This window comes from Lolium rigidum, chromosome 2, assembly GCF_022539505.1.
Source record: "Lolium rigidum isolate FL_2022 chromosome 2, APGP_CSIRO_Lrig_0.1, whole genome shotgun sequence".
NCBI classification, from domain to species: domain Eukaryota; kingdom Viridiplantae; phylum Streptophyta; class Magnoliopsida; order Poales; family Poaceae; genus Lolium; species Lolium rigidum.
Genome location: NC_061509.1, coordinates 179,860,784 through 179,871,645, shown reverse-complemented (window position 1 = coordinate 179,871,645; position 10,862 = coordinate 179,860,784).

Below are 10,862 nucleotides of genomic sequence, written 5' to 3'. Positions count from 1 at the left end.
AATTCTTGGGCTTCCTAGTTCATGAACGTGGAATTGAGATCGTCCTGAAAAGCCAAGAGGCAGTACGAACGATGAAGCCACCGACGACCAAGAAGGAACTCCAGAGTCTCATCGGCAAAATCAATTTCTTCAGAAGATTCATCTCTAATCTGTCAGGACGAATTGAGCCGTTCATGGGACTGGTAAAAATCAAACCCGATGAGGAGTTTCACTGGGGGGCAGAGCAACAGCGAGCGTTTGATGAGATTAAAGAATATCTAACGAAGCCGCCCGTGTTGGCTCCGCCCCAGCAAGACAGGCCATTTTATATTTACCTGTCAGTAGCCGATACTTCTATCGCCTCAGTGGTAGTGCAGATCTATGATGGCATGGAAAGAGTTGCTTTCTACCTCAGCAGAAGGATGTTGGATGCAGAGACGAGGTACCCGGAGATGGAGAAGTTGTGTCTCTGCCTATTTTTTACCTGCACCAAGCTTCGCCACATCTTTCTGACGGCAGAAATCATCATCATCTGCAAATCAGACGTCATCAAGCACATGCTGTCGGCTCCCGTGTTGAAAGGCCGACTCGGTAAATGGATGTTTGTGTTATCGGAGTTGGATCTCCGATATCAACCTGCGAAAGCAGTAAGGACAGGCCTTAGCCGATCTAATCGCTGAACGGATCAACACTAATATAGCAGCACTATCTATACGTGCATGGGCCATGTTCTTCGATGGATCGGTTTGCGACGGTGGCTGCGGCATAGGCATCCTACTCGTGTCGCCCCGGGAGCAACCTACACCTTCTCCATCGGGCTATCTACCCCTTGCACCAATAATGTTGCTTGAGTATGAAGCAGTACGTAAGGGGATGGAGTTGCTAATTGAAGCCGGGGCAGAAGCAGTGGAACTCTTTGGAGACTCGAAGTTGGTGATCTCCCAGCTCACGGAAGAATACAAGTGCGAGAGCAAGTCACTCTTCCCGTTATGGATGCATTGCCGCGAGCTGATGACACAGTTCAGGTACATAAATTTCAACTGGGTCCCGAGGTCGCAGAACACGGAGGCGAACGACCTCGCACAGATGGCGTCAGGCTATAAGGAGACGGTGGAAGGAGCCGATGTCCAGATACATTTCATGGAGCCAGACGATTGGAGAGCCGATATCTTCAATTACTTGAAAGATCCGGCTCGGGGGGCACCTAAACGGATAAGGTACAAGGCTATGAAGTATGTCCTCATCGGAGATGACATGTTCTATAGGACCTTGGAAGGGTTACTTCTCAAATGTTTGGGGACTAAGGACAAGGCATATGGCAAATGGTCTCCAAATTGGCACGGGCCGTACAGGGTTGACCAGGTCCTAAAGGGCAATGCATACATGCTCGAGCAATTGGATGGTGTGAAATTCCCAGTGGCCGTCAATGGCCAGCATCTCAAGAAGTATTTCCCAAGCATGTGGGATGATGGGCAGTGAGATATGGGGGCCGATTTAAGATCGGCCAGTAAAAATTTTTTTACATCAACTTGAGCAGTGGACTATGGGGGCCGATGTATGAAATCGGCCGATATAAAAATGTAAACAAAAGCATAGCCGATGTACTGACCATCGACTTTAGAGCTGAAAGAGCCGATGCGGAGTCATCGACTATAGAGGAACAACTGTTATTTCAGGTCACCAATCAGTTTTACGTTCGATTGAGGGGCTGGCCTTGTTGGCGTTTTGGGCAAAGACCGATGTATTGCCATCGGCTTCTCGAACAATGATAATCGGAAGAATTAAGCATGGAATCCTTCTTCATTGATTTCAAAAGGGGATTTTTTACAAGGAGGAGCCAATTGCTCAGGAGCGGAGGAACAAAAGGAGGACAGATTGCTACTACTAGTCCTATACTAAGTGGCCCCTACTCTAGGGACCGTCGCTGTCCTCATCGTCGCCATTGTAGCCGCCGCCAGTGCTGCTGCTGGCGAGCTCCTCGTCGCTACTGCCGTAGCCCTCGACGAGGGCTTCTTCCTCCTCGTCATCATCGTCCTCGTCGTCATCCGACCAGGCCCAGCCGCGGAAGCGCTTCGCCGGCGGCTCGTCGGAGGAAGTGTCGCCCTCCTCTTCCTCCTCGTCGGAGGAGGCGTCGTCCTCTTCATCCTCCTCTTCTTCCTCTTCGCCGGAGGGCGAAGCTACCCCAAGAGAGGAGGTCATCCTCACTCTCCGCCACCGGTTCCCCGTCGATGAGGAACCGGAGGTCGTCCTCCCCATCGGTCGGGGGCAAATCGCCATCCGACCCGACGAGGGCCTCGGGTGGGCCATCGGGCACGAAGTCGAAGTCCCACTCCGGCTCCTCCCATTGGTTGTGCTCTGGCATCGGCTCGCTTGAGGAAGAGGATTGGAAGGAGAGAGCCGATGCAGCAGAGGAGGAGGATGAGTCCATGGTGGAGGAGGGCTTTTCGGTGTCTAGTACTGAGGAAGGGGATGAAGAAGCGAGTTGCTCGACGTGGTTAAATAAAAGGGGATATAGTGGAGATTTAATGCCGCGACGGTTTTCGAGGACATGGTGCCAAATCTATCAAGTCACGCAGAGAAGCTGAGAAGGCAAGGCCTCATGATGAAAGATTCTGCGGCAGCTCTGCTCTGTCACGACATGACCCTTCGAAGGAAAAACAGAGTGGTTTTGAAATTATCATTGCCAAAACCAGGGGGCATGTGTTATCACCAGAATTTAACCAAGGCTGGAGATGGGCCGTGATTAAATGGGCTTAGAAGATATACATAGAAAATATTCCCGAACCGGCCTTGTACAAGAAGTTTGGGCAAGATTGGCCGTGTATCTGTAAATTTAGTAGGATACGTGTCGGTTAGAATTAAGAGATAGAGTTTAGCTCGTACACGGTTGGGTTTTTTCCCAAGTTAGAGAGTCTACGGACTATAAATATGTATCTAGGGTTATTGAGAAAGGAGGACGATCACGTTCACAACAAATCAATCTAGGCGCATCGCCACCCCTTGTTTCGAGGGTTTCTCCCGGGTAAGAAACATGCTGCCTAGATCGCATCTTGCGATCTAGGCGAGTATCAGTTTATTCGTCTTTGGTGTTGCTCGTGCTGAAGCCTTTTTGATGGCGAGCAACACCCTTATCTTAGGTGTTTTGGGGTTGATCACAATGCTTTCACGATGCACTTGTTTATCTACGCTTCCCCTCGATATCTAGCTGCTTGTTCGTTATCTAGTAGATCCAATCCGTTATAGTCGCTCCTTGTTCTTCAAGGATTGGTTTGATATCCGTATGGTTAGGCCTTATAAACGGGTTGAAGGATCCGGTAGTGCGTAAGGTGTGGGTTACTAAGCTCTAGAGGGATTGTTCCGGGGATCAACTTCACGTTGGTTTTTAGGCCTCTTTAGTGCTGGTTTTCTATCATCTTACGTATACGTTAGGCTCAATTACGCATAGGATGTTCCGATTATATGGTGAAAACCCTAGACTATCGTAGATTAGCTTAGCTCGATATTGATAAAGCATGATCCCCATGTCCTTATAAATCTAACATGAACCATGGGGCAATCGGCTCTTTGAGCCGATCCACAGAACAACTTAAGAGCCGATCGGGGCTCGTATTTAATGTCTACGTGTTTGCCATGCAGGAAACTAGTCGAAGCAATCCATCACCTTCCTGACCAGGTATAGGTCAGGTGGCACGCCCTCGTAATCACCAGGACGCGTGTACCAGAAGGCATTGCGGGCCGTTGCCCGAGGGACCAGGGTCAGCCGCAATCCTGGGAGCCTCCCGGCTCTACTGTGTTGCCCGTCGTTGCTCGCCGGTGGGTTTCTGACCGCAACAATTTTATGCCCATTTGAATCTTGGTCAAATCCTAGGTTTGACCATGATTTAAACAAGTTTAAAACGTGAATATGAAAAATTAAGCATATATCCTTCTTATTCACTCCAAAATGAAGCTCTTGGGAGGGTTTTTGAAATTTCCATGTTTGAAACCAAAAACCACTTCTCTTCATGCATGCTTGACTTCATAAGACAGAGTTTAGGGTTAGGGGTAGATATATACATGATTTTCTGGTTTGAATATGTCTAGACCTTGTTTATCAACTTGAATGCTCTTACTATATATATGACATAAGAATGCTATGTCCTTTGTTTTTTCATTCTTTTGATTTTTTTCTGAAATTTTATGCCCATTTGAATCTTTTGGTCAAATCCTAGGTTTGACCAAGATTTAAACAAGTTTAAAACATGAAAATGAAAAGGGAAACCTCCATCCTTCTTAGTCACTCTAAAATCAACTTAATTGAATGCTTACTATATGACATAAAAAGACTATGTGCCTTGTTTTTCATTCATTTTGATTTATTTTGAATTTTTATGCCTATTTGAATCTTGGTAAAATCCTAGGTTTGACCAGTTTAAATCATGAATATGAAAAATTAAGCATCTACCCTTCTTAGTCACTCCAAAATGTAGCTCTTGGGGGTTTTAAAATTTCCATGTTTGAAACCAAAAACCACTTCTCTTCATGTGCATGCTTGACTTCATAAGACAGAGTTTAGGGTTAGGGGTAGATATATACATGATTTTTTCTGGTTTGAATATGTCTAGACCTTGTTTATCAACTTTAATGCTTACTATATGACATAAGAATGCTATGTGCTTTGGTTTTCTATTTTTCTATATTTGTTTTTGAATTTTATACCCATATATTTGAATCTTTGTGAAATCCTAGGTTTGACCAGGATTTAAACAAGTTTAGAACATGAAAATGAAAAGGTAAGCCTGGATCCTTCTTAGTCACACTCTAAAATGAAGCTTTTGGGAGGTTCTTGAAATTTCCATGTTTGAAACCCAAAACCACTTCTCTTCATGATTGACTTCATAAGACAGAGTTTAGGGTTAGGGGTACGTAGATACATGATTTTCCTGGTTTGAATATGTCTAGACCTTGTTTATCAACTTAGTTGAATGCTTATTATATGACATAAGAAGACTAGCTATGTGCCTTGGTTTTTCATTTTTTGATTTTTTAAAAATTCTTATGCCCATTTGAATCTTGGTCAAATCCTAGGTTTGACCATGGTTTTAACAAATTTAAATCATGAATATAAAAATTAAGCATCTATCCTTCTTAGTCACTCCAAAATGTAAATCTTGGGAGGGTTTTTGAAATTTCCATGTTTGAAACCAAAAACCACTTCTCTTCATGCATGCTTGACTTCATAAGACAGAGTTTAGGGTTAGGGGTAGATATATACACATGATTTTCTGGTTTGAATATGTCTAGACCTTGTTTATCAACTTGAATGCTTACTATATATATGACATAAAAATGTTATGTCCTTTGTTTTTTCATTCTTTTGATTTTTTTATGAAATTTTATGCCCATTTGAATCTTTTGGTCAAATCCTAGGTTTGACCAAGATTTAAACAAGTTTAAAACATGAAAATGAAAAGGGAAGCCTGCATCCTTCTTAGTCACTCTAAAATCAACTTAATTGAGAATGCTTACTATATGACATAAGAAGACTATGTGCCTAGGTTTTTGATTTATTTTATTTTTAATGCCTATTTGTATCTTGGTCAAATCCTAGGTTTGACCATGATTTAAACAAGTTTAAAACATGAATATGAAAAATTAAGCATATATCCTTCTTAGTCACTCCAAAATGAAGCTTTTGGGAGGTTTTTGAAATTTCCATGTTTGAAACCAAAACGACTTCTCTTCATGCATGCTTGACTTCATAAGACAGAGTTTAGCTAGGGGTATGGGGTAGATACATGATTTTCCTGGTTTGAATATGTCTAGACCTTGTTTATCAACTTAATTGAATGCTTACTATATGACATAAGAAGACTATGTGCCTTGGTTTTTCATTTTTTTAATTTTTTCTAAAATTTGTATGCCCATTTGAATCTTGGTCAAATCCTAGGTTTCACCAAGATTTGAATAAGTTTAAAACATGAATATGAAAAGGTAAGCATGTATGCTTCTTAGTCACTTCAAAATGAAGCTCTTGGGAGGGTTTTTGAAATTTCCATGTTCGAAACCAAAAACCACATATCTTCATGCTTGACTTCGTGAAACAGAGTTTAGGGTTAGGGGTAGATACATGATTTTTCTTGTTTGAATATGTCTAGACCTTGTTTATCATCTTAATTGAATGCTTACTATATGACATAAGAAGACCTTGGTTTTTCTTTTTTTTGTTTTTTTTGAATTTTTATGCCCATTTGAATCTAGGTCAAATCCTAGGTTTGACCAAGATTTAAACAAGTTTAAGACATGAAAATGAGAAGGGAAGCTTGTATCCTTCTTAGTCACTCTAAAATGAAGTTTTGGGAGGTTTTTGAAATTTCCATGTTTGAAACCCAAAACCACTTCTCTTCATGCTTGACTTCATAAACATGAAAATGAAGACTTTTGCTAACGGAGGGAGTAAGCACTCTTGCTATCAAAAGTACCAAACGATGCATACCAAAATGATTTTTTAGAGGAATACTAGTTCAGATTATTTAATTTTATATTAGCAGGCCAAAATCGAACCCCGTAGTTGCATTTTCTGAAATTGATCCGTAGTACTGGGCAGAACCCTAGTTTAACTTATTTAATAATAGATTCGTAGGTCGATTTTTTTTCGTTTTTATTATTATTACTAGGCAGCACATGTGTTTGCCCGTCCAGTGAAACTCTTTCATTTCATTTTTCTTTTCCGCAAGGTCGGGAGTCGGAGGAAGAGGGATCACACGGGAGGAGACGAAGGGAGAGCCGTCACGGGGCCCCACTTATTTATGGTGTCTAGATTTTTTCGGGTGATGCTGGCTGTTGTGCAGGGTTGTCAGTGCGCAGGGGGTGCGAGCGAGGCCGAGAATGAGAGAGATTTTTTTAGAGGGACAACCGAACGATCCTGAAGGACCCAGATTTTCCAATACGCATCAGAGCACAGTTTACAGCAGGACACAAAATAAACAGGAAATTACGTCTAAATCCCTAAGATTTACATGGTAGACCCCAGGCTGAAGGCAAGAAATGCGATCGGGTCCTTAACATCCACCGTCCGGATTGATCCTCGTCGGAGCCGGGCACGAACAACTTGGCGCGACCAAATCGGCATGGCTACAGAGCCTGCACACCATGGCCTCCGAGCTGAGCTAGAAACGCCCTGCCAAAACCGGCAGCCAACGGAGGTGGATAATTGGAGAGATGGAGAGAGAGAGAGAGTCTTGATGCCTCTCTCTTGACAAAGAAGATGGCTGGGAGTTTGCCTACCTAGCGTACGTGACTTGTGCTCACTGAAGTGTGGGACCTCACGCATGGGAACCACACGTAAGTGACAGACTTGTTGCTCTAATAACTCGGGTGATTATTATATTGTATTAGTACATAGTTTCCTATGGATCCTTCTTAGTCACTCCAAAATGAAGCTTTTGGGAGGTTTTTGAAATTTCCATGTTTGAAACCAAAAACGACTTCTCTTCATGCATGCTTGACTTCATAAGACAGAGTTTAGCTAGGGGTATGGGGTAGATACATGATTTTCCTGGTTTGAATATGTCTAGACCTTGTTTATCAACTTAATTGAATGCTTACTATATGACATAAGAAGACTATGTGCCTTGTTTTTTCATTTTTTTAATTTTTTTCTAAAATTTGTATACCCATTTGAATCTTGGTCAAATCCTAGGTTTCACCAAGATTTGAATAAGTTTAAAACATGAATATGAAAATGTAAGCATGTATGCTTCTTAGTCACTTCAAAATGAAGCTCTTGGGAGGGTTTTTGAAATTTCCATGTTCGAAACCAAAAACCACATATCTTCATGCTTGACTTCGTGAAACAGAGTTTAGGGTTAGGGGCTAGATACATGATTTTTCTTGTTTGAATATGTCTAGACCTTGTTTATCATCTTAATTGAATGCTTACTATATGACATAAGAAGACCTTGGTTTTTCATTTATTTTTTTTTGAATTTTTATGCCCATTTGAATCTTGGTCAAATCCTAGGTTTGACCAAGATTTAAACAAGTTTAAGACATGAAAATGAAAAGGGAAGCCTGCATCCTTCTTAGTCACTCTAAAATGAATTTTTTAAGAGGTTTTTGAAATTTCCATGTTTAATTTGAAACCCAAAACCACTTCTCTTCATGATTGACTTCATAAGACAGAGTTTAGGGTTAGGGGTAGATACGTACATACATGATTTTTTCTGGTTTGAATATGTCTAGACCTTGTTTATCAACTTTAATGCTTTACTATATGATCGACATAAGAATGCTATGTGCTTTGGTTTTTCATTCTTTTGAGTTTTTTATGAATTTTTATGCCCATTTGAATCTTGGTCAAATCCTAGGTTTGACAATGATTTAAACAAGTTTAAAACATGAATATGAAAATTAAGCATCTATCCTTCTTAAGTCACTCCAAAATGTAACTCTTGGGAGGGTTTTTGAAATTTCCATGTTTGAAACCAAAAACCACTTCTCTTCATGCATGCTTGACTTCATAAGACAGAGTTTAGGGTTAGGGGTAGATATATACATGATTTTCTAGTTTGAATATGTCTAGACCTTGTTTATCAACTTGAATGCTTACTATATATATGACATAAGAATGCTATGTCCTTTGTTTTTTCATTCTTTTGATTTTTTTCTGAAATTTTATGCCCATTTGAATCTTTTGGTCAAATCCTAGGTTTGACCAAGATTTAAACAAGTTTAAAACATGAAAATGAAAAGGGAAGCCTGCATCCTTCTTAGTCACTCTAAAATCAACTTAATTGAGAATGCTTACTATATGACATAAGAAGACTATGTGTGCCTTGGTTTTTCATTTTTTGATTTTTTTTAAATTCTTATGCCCATTTGAATCTTGGTCAAATCCTAGGTTTGACCATGGTTTTAACAAATTTAAATCATGAATATAAAAATTAAGCATCTATCCTTCTTAGTCACTCCAAAATGTAAATCTTGGGAGGGTTCTTGAAATTTGCATGTTTGAAACCAAAAACCACTTCTCTTCATGCATGCTTGACTTCATAAGACAGAGTTTAGGGTTAGGGGTAGATATATACATGATTTTCTAGTTTGAATATGTCTAGACCTTGTTTATCAACTTGAATGCTTACTATATATATGACATAAGAATGCTATGTCCTTTGTTTTTTCATTCTTTTGATTTTTTCTGAAATTTTATGCCCATTTGAATCTTTTGGTCAAATCCTAGGTTTGACCAAGATTTAAACAAGTTTAAAACATGAAAATGAAAAGGGAAGCCTACATCCTTCTTAGTCACTCTAAAATCAACTTAATTGAGAATGCTTACTATATGACATAAGAAGACTATGTGTGCCTTGGTTTTTCATTTTTTGATTTTTTTTAAATTCTTATGCCCATTTGAATCTTGGTCAAATCCTAGGTTTGACCATGGTTTTAACAAATTTAAATCATGAATATAAAAATTAAGCATCTATCCTTCTTAGTCACTCCAAAATGTAAATCTTGGGAGGGTTCTTGAAATTTGCATGTTTGAAACCAAAAACCACTTCTCTTCATGCATGCTTGACTTCATAAGACAGAGTTTAGGGTTAGGGGTAGATATATACATGATTTTCTAGTTTGAATATGTCTAGACCTTGTTTATCAACTTGAATGCTTACTATATATATGACATAAGAATGCTATGTCCTTTGTTTTTTCATTCTTTTGATTTTTTCTGAAATTTTATGCCCATTTGAATCTTTTGGTCAAATCCTAGGTTTGACCAAGATTTAAACAAGTTTAAAACATGAAAATGAAAAGGGAAGCCTGCATCCTTCTTAGTCACTCTAAAATCAACTTAATTGAGAATGCTTACTATATGACATAAGAAGACTATATGTGCCTTGGTTTTTCATTTTTTGATTTTTTTAAAATTCTTATGCCCATTTGAATCTTGGTCAAATCCTAGGTTTGACCATGGTTTTAACAAATTTAAATCATGAATATAAAAATTAAGCATCTATCCTTCTTAGTCACTCCAAAATGTAAATCTTGGGAGGGTTCTTGAAATTTGCATGTTTGAAACCAAAAACCACTTCTCTTCATGCATGCTTGACTTCATAAGACAGAGTTTAGGGTTAGGGGTAGATATATACATGATTTTCTAGTTTGAATATGTCTAGACCTTGTTTATCAACTTGAATGCTTACTATATATATGACATAAGAATGCTATGTCCTTTGTTTTTTCATTCTTTTGATTTTTTCCTGAAATTTTATGCCCATTTGAATCTTTTGGTCAAATCCTAGGTTTGACCAAGATTTAAACAAGTTTAAAACATGAAAATGAAAAGGGAAGCCTGCATCCTTCTTAGTCACTCTAAAATCAACTTAATTGAGAATGCTTACTATATGACATAAGAAGACTATATGTGCCTTGGTTTTTCATTTTTTGATTTTTTTAAAATTCTTATGCCCATTTGAATCTTGGTCAAATCCTAGGTTTGACCATGGTTTAAACAAATTTAAATCATGAATATAAAAATTAAGCATCTATCCTTCTTAAGTCACTCCAAAATGTAAATCTTGGGAGGGTTCTTGAAATTTGCATGTTTGAAACCAAAAACCACTTCTCTTCATGCATGCTTGACTTCATAAGACAGAGTTTAGGGTTAGGGGTAGATATATACATGATTTTCTGGTTTGAATATGTGCTTTGGTTTTTCATTTTTCTGATTTTTTTTAATTTTCCGCCCATTCGAATCTCTGTCAAATCCTAGGTTTGACCAAGATTTAGACAAGTTTAACACGTGAAAACGAATAAGTAAGCATGGATCCTTCTTAGTCACTCCAAAATGTACCAATTGATAGATGTGTTAACTTTGCTTCATGGAAAAAATAATGTCATGT